The 15,619-nt window shown below is 46.5% G+C and overlaps 1 protein-coding gene across 2 annotated transcripts in view; it reads left to right on the top strand.

Moving 5' to 3' along the window:
- NDFIP2 (Nedd4 family interacting protein 2) overlaps positions 1–15,619 on the top strand; it is a 71,036-nt gene that overhangs the window by 19,087 nt on the left and 36,330 nt on the right. The gene's annotated exons all lie outside the window — the stretch shown is intronic.

Raw genomic sequence — 15,619 nt, 5'->3', positions numbered from 1 at the left:
AGAGACAGACACACACTAAGAGACAGACACACACTAAGAGACAGACACACACTAAGAGACAGACACACACTAAGAGACAGACACACACTAAGAGACAGACACACACTAAGAGACAGACACACACTAAGAGACAGACACACACTAAGAGACAGACACACACTAAGAGACAGACACACACTAAGAGACAGACACACACTAAGAGACAGACACACACTAAGAGACAGACACACACTAAGAGACAGACACACACTAAGAGACAGACACACACTAAGAGACAGACACACACTAAGAGACAGACACACACTAAGAGACAGACACACACTAAGAGACAGACACACACTAAGAGACAGACACACACTAAGAGACAGACACACACTAAGAGACAGACACACACTAAGAGACAGACACACACTAAGAGACAGACACACACTAAGAGACAGACACACACTAAGAGACACGCGCACTAAGAGACACGCGCACTAAGAGACACGCGCACTAAGAGACACGCGCACTAAGAGACACGCGCACTAAGAGACACGCGCACTAAGAGACACGCGCACTAAGAGACACGCGCACTAAGAGACACGCGCACTAAGAGACACGCGCACTAAGAGACACGCGCACTAAGAGACACGCGCACTAAGAGACACGCGCACTAAGAGACACGCGCACTAAGAGACACGCGCACTAAGAGACACGCGCACTAAGAGACACGCGCACTAAGAGACACGCGCACTAAGAGACACGCGCACTAAGAGACACGCGCACTAAGAGACACGCGCACTAAGAGACACGCGCACTAAGAGACACGCGCACTAAGAGACACGCGCACTAAGAGACACGCGCACTAAGAGACACGCGCACTAAGAGACACGCGCACTAAGAGACACGCGCACTAAGAGACACGCGCACTAAGAGACACGCGCACTAAGAGACACGCGCACTAAGAGACACGCGCACTAAGAGACACGCGCACTAAGAGACACGCGCACTAAGAGACACGCGCACTAAGAGACACGCGCACTAAGAGACACGCGCACTAAGAGACACGCGCACTAAGAGACACGCGCACTAAGAGACACGCGCACTAAGAGACACGCGCACTAAGAGACACGCGCACTAAGAGACACGCGCACTAAGAGACACGCGCACTAAGAGACACGCGCACTAAGAGACACGCGCACTAAGAGACACGCGCACTAAGAGACACGCGCACTAAGAGACACGCGCACTAAGAGACACGCGCACTAAGAGACACGCGCACTAAGAGACACGCGCACTAAGAGACACGCGCACTAAGAGACACGCGCACTAAGAGACACGCGCACTAAGAGACACGCGCACTAAGAGACACGCGCACTAAGAGACACGCGCACTAAGAGACACGCGCACTAAGAGACACGCGCACTAAGAGACACGCGCACTAAGAGACACGCGCACTAAGAGACACGCGCACTAAGAGACACGCGCACTAAGAGACACGCGCACTAAGAGACACGCGCACTAAGAGACACGCGCACTAAGAGACACGCGCACTAAGAGACACGCGCACTAAGAGACACGCGCACTAAGAGACACGCGCACTAAGAGACACGCGCACTAAGAGACACGCGCACTAAGAGACACGCGCACTAAGAGACACGCGCACTAAGAGACACGCGCACTAAGAGACACGCGCACTAAGAGACACGCGCACTAAGAGACACGCGCACTAAGAGACACGCGCACTAAGAGACACGCGCACTAAGAGACACGCGCACTAAGAGACAGACAGACGCGCACTAAGAGACAGACAGACGCGCACTAAGAGACAGACAGACGCGCACTAAGAGACAGACAGACGCGCACTAAGAGACAGACAGACGCGCACTAAGAGACAGACAGACGCGCACTAAGAGACAGACAGACGCGCACTAAGAGACACGCGCACTAAGAGACAAGACACGCGACAGACAGACGCGCACTAAGAGACAGACAGACGCGCACTAAGAGACAGACAGACGCGCACTAAGAGACAGACAGACGCGCACTAAGAGACAGACAGACGCGCACTAAGAGACAGACAGACGCGCACTAAGAGACAGACAGACGCGCACTAAGAGACAGACAGACGCGCACTAAGAGACAGACAGACGCGCACTAAGAGACAGACAGACGCGCACTAAGAGACAGACAGACGCGCACTAAGAGACAGACAGACGCGCACTAAGAGACAGACAGACGCGCACTAAGAGACAGACAGACGCGCACTAAGAGACAGACAGACGCGCACTAAGAGACAGACAGACGCGCACTAAGAGACAGACAGACGCGCACTAAGAGACAGACAGACGCGCACTAAGAGACAGACAGACGCGCACTAAGAGACAGACAGACGCGCACTAAGAGACAGACAGACGCGCACTAAGAGACAGACAGACGCGCACTAAGAGACAGACAGACGCGCACTAAGAGACAGACAGACGCGCACTAAGAGACAGACAGACGCGCACTAAGAGACAGACAGACGCGCACTAAGAGACAGACAGACGCGCACTAAGAGACAGACAGACGCGCACTAAGAGACAGACAGACGCGCACTAAGAGACAGACAGACGCGCACTAAGAGACAGACAGACGCGCACTAAGAGACAGACAGACGCGCACTAAGAGACAGACAGACGCGCACTAAGAGACAGACAGACGCGCACTAAGAGACAGACAGACGCGCACTAAGAGACAGACAGACGCGCACTAAGAGACAGACAGACGCGCACTAAGAGACAGACAGACGCGCACTAAGAGACAGACAGACGCGCACTAAGAGACAGACAGACGCGCACTAAGAGACAGACAGACGCGCACTAAGAGACAGACAGACGCGCACTAAGAGACAGACAGACGCGCACTAAGAGACAGACAGACGCGCACTAAGAGACAGACAGACGCGCACTAAGAGACAGACAGACGCGCACTAAGAGACAGACAGACGCGCACTAAGAGACAGACAGACGCGCACTAAGAGACAGACAGACGCGCACTAAGAGACAGACAGACGCGCACTAAGAGACAGACAGACGCGCACTAAGAGACAGACAGACGCGCACTAAGAGACAGACAGACGCGCACTAAGAGACAGACAGACGCGCACTAAGAGACAGACAGACGCGCACTAAGAGACAGACAGACGCGCACTAAGAGACAGACAGACGCGCACTAAGAGACAGACAGACGCGCACTAAGAGACAGACAGACGCGCACTAAGAGACAGACAGACGCGCACTAAGAGACAGACAGACGCGCACTAAGAGACAGACAGACGCGCACTAAGAGACAGACAGACGCGCACTAAGAGACAGACAGACGCGCACTAAGAGACAGACAGACGCGCACTAAGAGACAGACAGACGCGCACTAAGAGACAGACAGACGCGCACTAAGAGACAGACAGACGCGCACTAAGAGACAGACAGACGCGCACTAAGAGACAGACAGACGCGCACTAAGAGACAGACAGACGCGCACTAAGAGACAGACAGACGCGCACTAAGAGACAGACAGACGCGCACTAAGAGACAGACAGACGCGCACTAAGAGACAGACAGACGCGCACTAAGAGACAGACAGACGCGCACTAAGAGACAGACAGACGCGCACTAAGAGACAGACAGACGCGCACTAAGAGACAGACAGACGCGCACTAAGAGACAGACAGACGCGCACTAAGAGACAGACAGACGCGCACTAAGAGACAGACAGACGCGCACTAAGAGACAGACAGACGCGCACTAAGAGACAGACAGACGCGCACTAAGAGACAGACAGACGCGCACTAAGAGACAGACAGACAGACGCGCACTAAGAGACAGACAGACAGACGCGCACTAAGAGACAGACAGACAGACGCGCACTAAGAGACAGACAGACAGACGCGCACTAAGAGACAGACAGACAGACGCGCACTAAGAGACAGACAGACAGACGCGCACTAAGAGACAGACAGACAGACGCGCACTAAGAGACAGACAGACAGACGCGCACTAAGAGACAGACAGACAGACGCGCACTAAGAGACAGACAGACAGACGCGCACTAAGAGACAGACAGACAGACGCGCACTAAGAGACAGACAGACAGACGCGCACTAAGAGACAGACAGACAGACGCGCACTAAGAGACAGACAGACAGACGCGCACTAAGAGACAGACAGACAGACGCGCACTAAGAGACAGACAGACAGACGCGCACTAAGAGACAGACAGACAGACGCGCACTAAGAGACAGACAGACAGACGCGCACTAAGAGACAGACAGACAGACGCGCACTAAGAGACAGACAGACAGACGCGCACTAAGAGACAGACAGACAGACGCGCACTAAGAGACAGACAGACAGACGCGCACTAAGAGACAGACAGACAGACGCGCACTAAGAGACAGACAGACAGACGCGCACTAAGAGACAGACAGACAGACGCGCACTAAGAGACAGACAGACAGACGCGCACTAAGAGACAGACAGACAGACGCGCACTAAGAGACAGACAGACAGACGCGCACTAAGAGACAGACAGACAGACGCGCACTAAGAGACAGACAGACAGACGCGCACTAAGAGACAGACAGACAGACGCGCACTAAGAGACAGACAGACAGACGCGCACTAAGAGACAGACAGACAGACGCGCACTAAGAGACAGACAGACAGACGCGCACTAAGAGACAGACAGACAGACGCGCACTAAGAGACAGACAGACAGACGCGCACTAAGAGACAGACAGACAGACGCGCACTAAGAGACAGACAGACAGACGCGCACTAAGAGACAGACAGACAGACGCGCACTAAGAGACAGACAGACAGACGCGCACTAAGAGACAGACAGACAGACGCGCACTAAGAGACAGACAGACAGACGCGCACTAAGAGACAGACAGACAGACGCGCACTAAGAGACAGACAGACAGACGCGCACTAAGAGACAGACAGACAGACGCGCACTAAGAGACAGACAGACAGACGCGCACTAAGAGACAGACAGACAGACGCGCACTAAGAGACAGACAGACAGACGCGCACTAAGAGACAGACAGACAGACGCGCACTAAGAGACAGACAGACAGACGCGCACTAAGAGACAGACAGACAGACGCGCACTAAGAGACAGACAGACAGACGCGCACTAAGAGACAGACAGACAGACGCGCACTAAGAGACAGACAGACAGACGCGCACTAAGAGACAGACAGACAGACGCGCACTAAGAGACAGACAGACAGACGCGCACTAAGAGACAGACAGACAGACGCGCACTAAGAGACAGACAGACAGACGCGCACTAAGAGACAGACAGACAGACGCGCACTAAGAGACAGACAGACACAGACGCGCACTAAGAGACAGACAGACACACACGCGCACTAAGAGACAGACTAAGAGACAGACTAAGAGACAGACAGACACACACGCGCACTAAGAGACAGACTAAGAGACAGACTAAGAGACAGACACACACACTCACATTAACACTCACTTTTTTGTATTTATTTAACAACCCCCCCAGCCTCCTTACCTTTAGGAATGCTGGGGGGGGGGGGGTTCTCTCTCTTTCTGGTGTTGCTGGTCGGGCTGCTGGGCTGGCTGTTAGGCGCGGGCGGCAGTGGCGAGGGAGCACTTTCCCCTGAGCTCTCTGCTCAGCTCCCTCGCGCGCCGCCCGCAGAGTGAGGCTGGGAGGCGGAGCCAGAATATGACGTCATATTCCGGCTCCCAGCCTCACTCTGCGGGCGGCGCGCGAGGGAGCTGAGCAGAGAGCTCAGGGGAAAGTGCTCCCTCGCCACTGCCACCCGCGCCTAACAGCCAGCCCATCCGGCATGTCTGTTAGCCGCAAGGCTAACAAGACATTTGCCCTGGGCGTTTGGGGGCGGCTTTTTTTGCCGCCCCCTGAAAAATGCCGCCCAAGGCAAATGCCTTGTTTGCCTCGCGGCTAATACGCCCCTGCCTGTATGTACCATCTTAGACTGACTCTGGTAGCTATGGTTTAACAAACGGTATAACATATTTACAAGGATTGGTCAGCTCTGTGATATTTAAAATACATGGTGTAGTGTACTAAACTACCTGTGCAAACTTATTGTGTTTGGGGTATATGCCCCTGTGATTGTACAGGTGTTTGTGCTAAATGTTGTACCATCTGGCTCCATAATAATGAATAATAATGAATACAGCCAAGATGTTGGGGCCTCCTATGTGCGTTGTGCTAGTGAAGAGGCTGTCTCCGTTTATGTTTAAGTTTTAAGAGATTATTTACTTCGTGACATGATATATTGAATAAAAATTAGGCTTTTTTTCAAGCATTTGCTCAGTAAAATACATTCGTATAAAATATACAAGAGTGCGGTATCATATGTTTTTGTGTCTCCGTTTATGGCGGTTCTAGGTGAGCTTATTTTTAACTTGGTTTTCCAAACAGACAACATTCTGTATTTCAGTTTACTGCCTATCAGGTATCGACCGATATTGATTTCAGGCCGATAGCCGATAACGTACCGATATTCTGTACATTTACCATTTTGAAAAAAGAAACCATTTCTTCACATCTACTGTTAACGGAACATATTTTATTTATTTTAGAATTGTATTTATTTTTTAAGTGGTAAATGCACAAAATATACATGCCAGTCATATTTTTTGTTTTGTTTTCAAGAATATTTAGTGTTCGTCTCCCTCCCCTCCCTGTCTCTTGGTATACTGTTCCCCTCCCAGGCCCGTAGTGTACCTCACCCCTCCCTGTCCCTTCAGTTTACTCTACCCGACTGACAGGAAGTGCTCTCTCAGTGAGTACAGGAAACTGAAACTCGTGTACCACGGTCCGCTCTGCTCCACTCCACCACGCTACACAGTGTGATAGGTGGGGGAGCACTCGCGCCCCCAGAGCTGGTGCACCCTAATGCAGCCGCATGTTTCGCCTTATGGACGCGCCAGCCCTGCTTGCGCTGGCCCACTGCAGCTTCGCACATAATCAGCAATTTCGGTATCAATAGTGACCGATACTGACATTTGCTAAAATCCGGAATATCAGCCAATAATATCGGCCAAACTGATAATCAGTCTATCCCTACTTCCTATAGATTGAAATAAGTCTTAAAAGAGTAAGTCGTCTTAGACAAGACTTCATATTTATAGAAATTGCCAGTTTCTATCTCTTGTAGCCATAAGAAGCTGAGTATAGTTAAAGGTTGCAAGTAAAAATGAAAATACGGCCATTTGAAATTAAAGCTGTTTTCTGATTGGTTGAAGTGTACTATCAGCCAGTCCAAATTGACCTGGAAATCCACCAGTACAGATTATATAATATAATTCTCTTATGTAAGCAGAACTTAAAGGAATGCTCAAAGCACTACAATGAACTGTAGTTAAGAAACTAAGAATGCCCTGGTCTCCATCTTTTGGAGCCAGAAGCTCTCTGCCGGAGCTAAGGCTGGAGGTTCATGGCGGAAAGCAGTCAGGTGCTGCTCTGTCAATGAGCTGTTCCTGCATTGCAGGGCTTAGCTCAGGAGACCTAATGAAAGCTCCTAGGCAGAGCTTCCAACTTCTCAGCATTGGCAGGAGAAGCAGAGAGCACCCCCCAGCGGACCAAATGGTTTGCTTACACTTTTTCTTATGTGTTGCTTTAATACCTACTTCTAATAAATATGGCATACTGTGCTTTATGACCGTATACATCTGTTCTGAATAAAATGCTAGAAGGGTGGCACACGGTTTAAAAGACTGGGTGGTGGCTTAGGTCATCATGATGAGATTCACAGATGTTTTAATAAAACAAAAACAAAAAAAACATTTATGTGACTATATGAACTAGATGCTTCTGGAATGCTTGATAGATATGTTTCTTTAAAATGTTCTTGCCAAACATCACAGAATAAATTGTTCGGATACAGTTTATAATTTACAAAGTGTAGAAAAAGTGCAAGGGTTCACTGATAAGACCTGGATAAGCATATTCACTGGTTTAAGAGCCACGTGGATGTGACTTCTTTCAAAATATGTACTCTGTAAATGGTAAGGCCTTTTATTGATGTCATCCAGCCCTATAGTGGTTATGGTGCCAGGAGTACCTTGGCACTGTCCCACAATTAGGGGTCAAACTGTTTTTCATTATAGTTGGGCACAGGTGCAAGATTTTATTTTTGCCTCCTCCTCCCGTATTGCATGGATTGAACAAAAGGTAGATCCCCCATCCAGGCCCGGACTGGCCATCGAGCAAACCGGGCAAATGCCCGGTGGGCCGCGATGGCCATGGGCCGAGGCCGGCAGGAAAGATCAATAGATCTCCCCTGCCGGCCCATGCGCAGCAGCACCGGCCCCAAGATGGAGTTCTATCCCATCATGGGCCGGAGGGGAGATCGGGAAGTGAGCCGGTCTCCCTCCGCGCACGGCGAGCAGCTTCCGTTCTCTTCTTCTCGCGAGCTCCGAGATTATCAGAGCGTTGCCATGGTAACCCGCGGCAACGCTCTGAAAAAACGGCGCTCGCGAGAGGGAGAGAGAGATGGTCTGTACTCTGCGGGGTACAGACTGAATTACCTGCCTCTGGACCGCCAGGGATGTGTGTGTGGCGTAGTCCCCCCTCACTGGACCACCAGGTATGTGAATGTTCCCGCCCCCCCCCCCTGAAAAGTTAAAAGGGGAATAAATAGATTTTTTTTTTTTTTTACTTTTTAATAATAATAATAATTTAAGGCCATATACACACACAAACACATTACACACATACAAACACACTACACACTGCACCACTAACACACACACATTCTGCTCCCCTGCACTAACACACAAACACACACTGCACTAACACTCACTGCACCACTAACACACACACATTCTGCTCCCCTGCATTAACACACACTGCACTAACACTCACTGCAGTAACACACAAACACACGCACTGCACTAACGCGCACTGCACTAACGCGCACTGCACCACTAACACACACACACATTCTGCTCCCCTGCACTAACACGCACTGCACTAACACACAAACACGCACTGCACAAACACGCACTGCACTAACACACAAACACGCACTGCACTAACACACAAACACGCACTGCACTAACACACAAACACGCACTGCACTAACACACAAACACGCACTGCACTAACACACAAACACGCACTGCACTAACACACAAACACGCACTGCACTAACACACTAACACGCACTGCACTAACACACTAACACGCACTGCACTAACACGCACTGCACTAACACGCACTGCACTAACACGCACTGCACTAACACGCACTGCACTAACACACAAACATACTGCTCCCCTGCACTAACACACACTGCACTAACACACAAACATACTGCTCCCCTGCACTAACACACTACACACACAGCACCCCCTGCACTAACACACTACACACACAGCACCCCCTGCACTAACACACTACACACACAGCACCCCCTGCACTAACACACTACACACACAGCACCCCCTGCACTAACACACTACACACACAGCACCCCCTGCACTAACACACTACACACACAGCACCCCCTGCACTAACACACAAACACACAGCACCCCCTGCATTAACACACAAACACACAGCACCCCCTGCATTAACACACTGCATGCACTCTATACCCCTACATACACTCTATACCCCTATATCCACACTGCACCTCCTGCACTTACACACAAACACACTACACACACTCTATACCCCTTATATACACACTATTCCCCTGACACTCACATACACACACTAAACACACTCTATACCCCATAAACCTACACTACACTCCCTGCACTCTCATACGTTATACCCCTATAAACACACACATCACACCCCCTGCATGCACCCACACTAAATACATATTCTGCACCCCTTGTACACACTACACCACCTATGCATACATTATCCCCCCTATACACATGTGCTCTACAGCTCCTATATGCATACACACACTAGAGCCCCTAGATACACTCACAAACACACAGTACAGCTCCTTACATGCACACACTCCACAGGCCCTATATGCATACACACACACAAACACACATACTTTACAACCCAGAGACACACACACTACAGCCACTATCCACATGAAGTACGCCACAAACAGACCTCTTCACACACACAATTGCTCTACACACATGCAACGTCCAAACATTTACAACAACACAAGGAACATCCCCACACATGCACAACACTCTTTAACAGTCCGGTTCCTGTTTTGATCTCTGGTATCCCACTATTGAGGACACCAGAAACAAATCGCCAGCAAACGCAGCACAAACTCAACCCCCCTCTTCCCCCCCCAAAAAAAATCCTGGCATTTATTTTAGCCAGGAGCACTGGATGCTCTGGAGCAGTCATATTAACATACTCATTTGGTGGGGGGGGAAGGGTGTGTGCGTGTCAATGGTGGTGATATGACATGCCCCCTTTCTGGCCCCGCCCCTAATAGTGGGCTGCTCTGCCTTTAATTGCCCGGGCTGAATTTTTGTCCCAGTCCGGCCCTGTCCCCATCTGTCATACAACTCCCACACAATGCTTTGCTAGCTGGGGAGCTACCATTTGTCCATTATGTACTATTGCCATTTGAGAGCAGTGGTTTACACGTGTGTGTAGTGTTTTCTTATGAATGTAAGGATGCATCTGTATGTAGTGATGCCATTTAAATGCAATGGTGTATTCGTGTCGCATTGGATTTTGAATAGTAAGATGTAAACATATATCCATATTCACTGCCAGACACATATTGGTACACAGACACACACACTGGCACAGATTCAGACACACAAATACATACATGCTGATACACATATAAACACTGACACTAATACAAACACTGACACATGAAGACACACACACACACACACACACACTTACAGATACTGACACAAAAGTGCAGGCCCCAGTTTGGCAGCATCAGACTCATGAACATATGTCAACGTTCATGAGTCCAGCCATGGCCTACCCCAAAATAATGTATAGCATTATAAATGCACGCTAATGTAAAGCTTTTATTTTTTTAATAGCTATATTATATTTATTTAGCAACATTGTTTTGGTAATATTTTAAGCCAGTGTAGTTGGCTGTAGCCAAACCTGCATTAAACCTAATATATGGGGTTATCTGGAGTTCCCTAGCAACAGCATGTTGGGTGGCATATTACTGGTCTTATTGTTTCTGCTGTTTCATCTGCTTTAGAATATAATACTCCTCATGTTTATGCAGACTCTAAACTGGAAGAAAACTAATTTAATACAGATGATTTTTTTTTTTTTTTTTTATTGCTATTTAATATAAGCCACACAGTGCCAGCAGGGATTTTGAGGGCAACCACAGTGGTTTCAGTTATTGGCAGAGAATTTCTTGGGAGTTTCATCACCTCTCCAACTCAATTTTGCCCCTGCATTACTAACTACTTGTCATTCCCTAAACTCATCACAATCACCCCATCTACGCAATTTTACAATGGCAGTCTGGTTTCTGTACTATGGTATTGCTCACCTCCTTGCTATTTACACACGCTTGAGCTTTTGTTAGGTCTCGCATTACAGGGATGATGGTGATGTAATATCTTTTGACATCAGGTTTGCATGCAAAGTTGCTACACATAATTTCATATGCTGCGGGCCAGTGTAGTGCATTTATGGGCCATAGGTTAAGCATAATACCCACTTTTGCAACAATGTATGATTCATGTCTTGATTGATCTTGAGGAAGACCCGAACGGGTCAAAACGTCGATCAAACCACTTGTAAAATCCTGTATGGATTAAATAACAATTTATTAATTGAAGACCACAGAGTGCATCTCATATATACTCTTGAGTGGTACACTGGCTTTGCCTCTTTTTCTAAGTTGTGTTTCAAAGCTGTTGTATACTGCAGACACAGCCTAAAAGGGAATCCCATGTTTAAAATGGAATGAGGCAAAAAATGTGCTTCTTTATGGAACTAATTTGCATATGCCCACCCTGAATCCTTTGTGGTAGTAACATCACTGCAAATTTGTGATTCTTGTGGGAAAATAGTCTATGGCTTGATGTGTGTGTGTGTGTGTGTGTGTGTGTGTGTGTGTGTGTATATATATATTTATTTCATTCAAGTAGAGATTATAGCCGCATTAGTCCAGTGATGTAGATGTATAAAACAGATCAAAATCATATCTTGTAATACTTTTTGAGTTGAGTTGTGATACAGGGGTTAAAGTGACATGAGTGCAGATATGACACAGGTTTGATAGAAAATAGACAACATTCTTGCAGATGATCGTAAATATCAATCTGAAGATCAGAGGGAGCAAAACACACAAGCCAACAGTGTAGAAGGTGGTAATATGTAAAAAAAAATATATATATATATATATATATATATATATATGTGTATATATATATATATATGCACAGTTACATATATAAACATACATGCATATGACAGAACAGTAAGATAATGTGGGGGAGTGTTCATGTAAAGTATTGGTAGTGAGACAGGAAACCCAAATCAATGTTTAGTTCTCTATTCTTGCTGTTAAACAATTTGATCATTCTGGTGTCAGAAGTTTATTTCTTGGGTATTTTTTTTTTTTTTTAAACCCCCTTTCAGTACTTTTTTAGGTCCTTCATTGAGTGGCCAGGCAGGGTTAAGTGATGTCCCACAGGAGTGCAATAGGATTCTTCTTTGTGGTGTTAAATTGAGTGTCTGTGCATATTCATTCTGACATTTAATTGTTGGGTGGTCACATGCATGGAGTTTTTACAGCAGAGTTGATTTGTTTTATTAATAGTCTTTGGTTTGTAGCCTTTCTGTCTCACAAATTGGGAGAGTACATTTAGATGGGAATTACGGTCATTAGGATCAGAGCATATGCGATGGTACGTAGTGGCTTGGCTGTAGATGATGCCCTGCTTGGTATGGGAAGGGTGGAAACTGGAGCTGTGAAGGTAATTGCACCTGTCTGTGGGTTTTTCTGTAAACCGTGGTGTGGATTGTGCCTTTTCTTACATGTCATAGTGGTGTCTAGAAAATTCACATATCTAGTTGAATATTTCATTTTTTTTGTTTGATGGAATGAGTTAAGAGTCATGGAACTGTATCAGTTTTTCTTCGCTTTCAGTCCAAATTATGAAGATCTCATCGATTTATAGTGATAATATTTGTATGGTATTTGTATGGTTTGGTGTGCTGTATTTCTTGGAATCTCTGTTCAAGATCTGCCATAAACAGATTAGCATATTGGAATGCCATCTTAGTGCCCATATCAGTGCCCATGGTTTGTAGGTAAACATCATTGTTAAAACTGAAATAAATGTGTGATGATGAATAGTGCCAGATCTATAATAATTTGGGGGCTGTATTTTTGGTTGCTGGCATAAGAGAGGAAATGAAAGCAAGTATTGATGCCATCCGCATGTGTTGCAGTATAGAGATTTCATATCCATGGTTACAGGGATGGTGTTAGCAGGGAGATTGGTGATTTGGCTGAGTTTGTTGAGGAAGTCGGTTGTGTCTTTTATGAAGCTGTGTTGGTGACTAGAGGTTTTAGGGTATTTTCTACCAGTCCTGAGATCTGTTCTGTGAGAGTTCCCATTCCTGTAATTATGGGTCTTCCAGGATTACCTGCTTTGTGGATTTTGGGAAGCATATAGGAAGTGCCCAGGTAGGGACTAGTTGGTATGAGTGATTGCAGTTCTAGATGCAAATTCTCAGGAAAGGATTTAATGAGCTCCCTAAGTTGTAATGTATATTACTTGGTGGGGTCTCATTTAGTTTTCTATAGTATTTGTCATCTGACAATTGCCTGTCCCCCTCATTTATGTAGTCCTGGGTGTTCATTATCGCTACTGCTCCTTCCTTGTCTGCTGGTTTCATGGTGATAGCATGATTATTTTTCAATTCATTTATAGCCGTTTGTTCCTGTACTGAGAGATTATGAAACATTTTCTTTTGGTTTTGCTTGGTTGTCAAGGATACTGTTCTTAGACTGAAACTTTCGATGTAACTGTTCAGTTTGGCATTTCGTCCTGGTGCTGGAATGAAATTAGTTTTATTTTTCCTGTTGTGGTTTCAGTGCTCTTTTTGTCATGGAAGTAATACCCTTCCAAACAGACCATTCCTGTTCAGTCTTTTTTCCTAATTGTACTGTCATGAACGTTATTAACATTTAACATGCTAACAAAGGCCTGTAGAGTCTGAGAAGTAACTCTTGGGTTTTGCAATTTCTCTGAACATTGCACAGTCTGATCTTGGGCTGAATTTGTTGGGACACCCACTCTTGGGAAGATTGGCAACTGTCTTGGATGTTTATTTTACTTTTGAATAATTCTCATTGTAGAATGATGGACTTTAAATTCTTTGGAAATGGCCTTATAACTCTTCCTAGTTTGATGGGCAGCAACTAAGGATCGACCGATATTGATTTTTTTTTTTTTAGAGCCGATTTTGATAATCTGTGAACTTTTAGGCCGATAGCCAATAACTTACCGTTATTCTGTACATTTACCATTTTGACAAAATAAACTATTTCTACACAAATCTACTGTTAACTGAACATATTTATTATTATTTTTTTTTTTTTGCAAATCTTTTTTTTTTTTTTTTATTAAGGTAAATGCAAAAAATATACATGTCAGTCAGAATTTTTTGGTTTTCAAGAGTGTGTGTGTGTGTGTGTGTGTGGTGGATGCAGTGACCGTATTTGATTAGTGTATGAAGTTTGTGTAGTGTGTATAGTAAATGCAGCGAGTGTGTAAAGTGAATGGAGGATGTGTGTAGTGTGTGTTTGTGTAGAGTGTTTATATAATGCAGTGTGTGTGGGTATGTAGTGTGTGTATAAAATGAGGGGGCAGTGGGGGCATTTTTATTTGTAATATTTTTTTAAATATTCCCCTTCCCTACTTCTTATTTGGCCAGGGATGGGGGACTATGGTATTCTCTGGTGGTCCGGTGGCATGGATTGTGGAGTAGGGGCCCGCAGCAAGCTTCCTTCCCGGCAGCTCCCTTTAGTTCCCCTCTCTAAATCTCGCGGCCTGTGTGCCGGTCGGAGCGTTGCCATGGTAACCCGTGGCAATGCTCTGGCAGCCGCGAGACTCTCAAGATTTCCCCCCAAGGTGATCTGAAGGGAGCTGCTGGGAAGGTAAGTAAGAGTTTGCTGCAGGCCCTCCAAGACCGTCGGGCCCATGACAAGTATGTATTATTGGCAATATCTGTAACTCTATAAGCTGTTGCCGAAAATACAGAATATCAGCCAGACCGATAATCAGTCGATCCCTAGCAGCAACAATTGCTTCTCTAAGATCATTGCGGATATATTTACTCCTTGACATTATTTTAACACACACCTGCAGACCAGCAAACTGCTAAAACTTTGGCTTTTGTAGAGGTGGTCACACTGTCACTTACTGATTATTGATTAATCAGGGACACTTGATTAGCAGCACCTGTCTGTTACTTCGACTCAGGAAGTGTGCACTTAGTTTTTCACACATGGATTTCTCATTTTGGCTTTATTTTTGTGAAATCATGACACATGTTGTTGTTCATCTGAGGTTGTATTTACATAATTTTAAGACCTGCGAAGGAACAGATGTTTGTAACTATGTCCTGAAGTTTGAGAGAG

The sequence above is a fragment of the Pelobates fuscus genome, chromosome 1, assembly GCF_036172605.1.
Source record: "Pelobates fuscus isolate aPelFus1 chromosome 1, aPelFus1.pri, whole genome shotgun sequence".
Classification (NCBI taxonomy): domain Eukaryota; kingdom Metazoa; phylum Chordata; class Amphibia; order Anura; family Pelobatidae; genus Pelobates; species Pelobates fuscus.
Note: the sequence above shows the minus strand (reverse complement) of the source record. Positions and strands in the feature narration are given on the sequence as shown.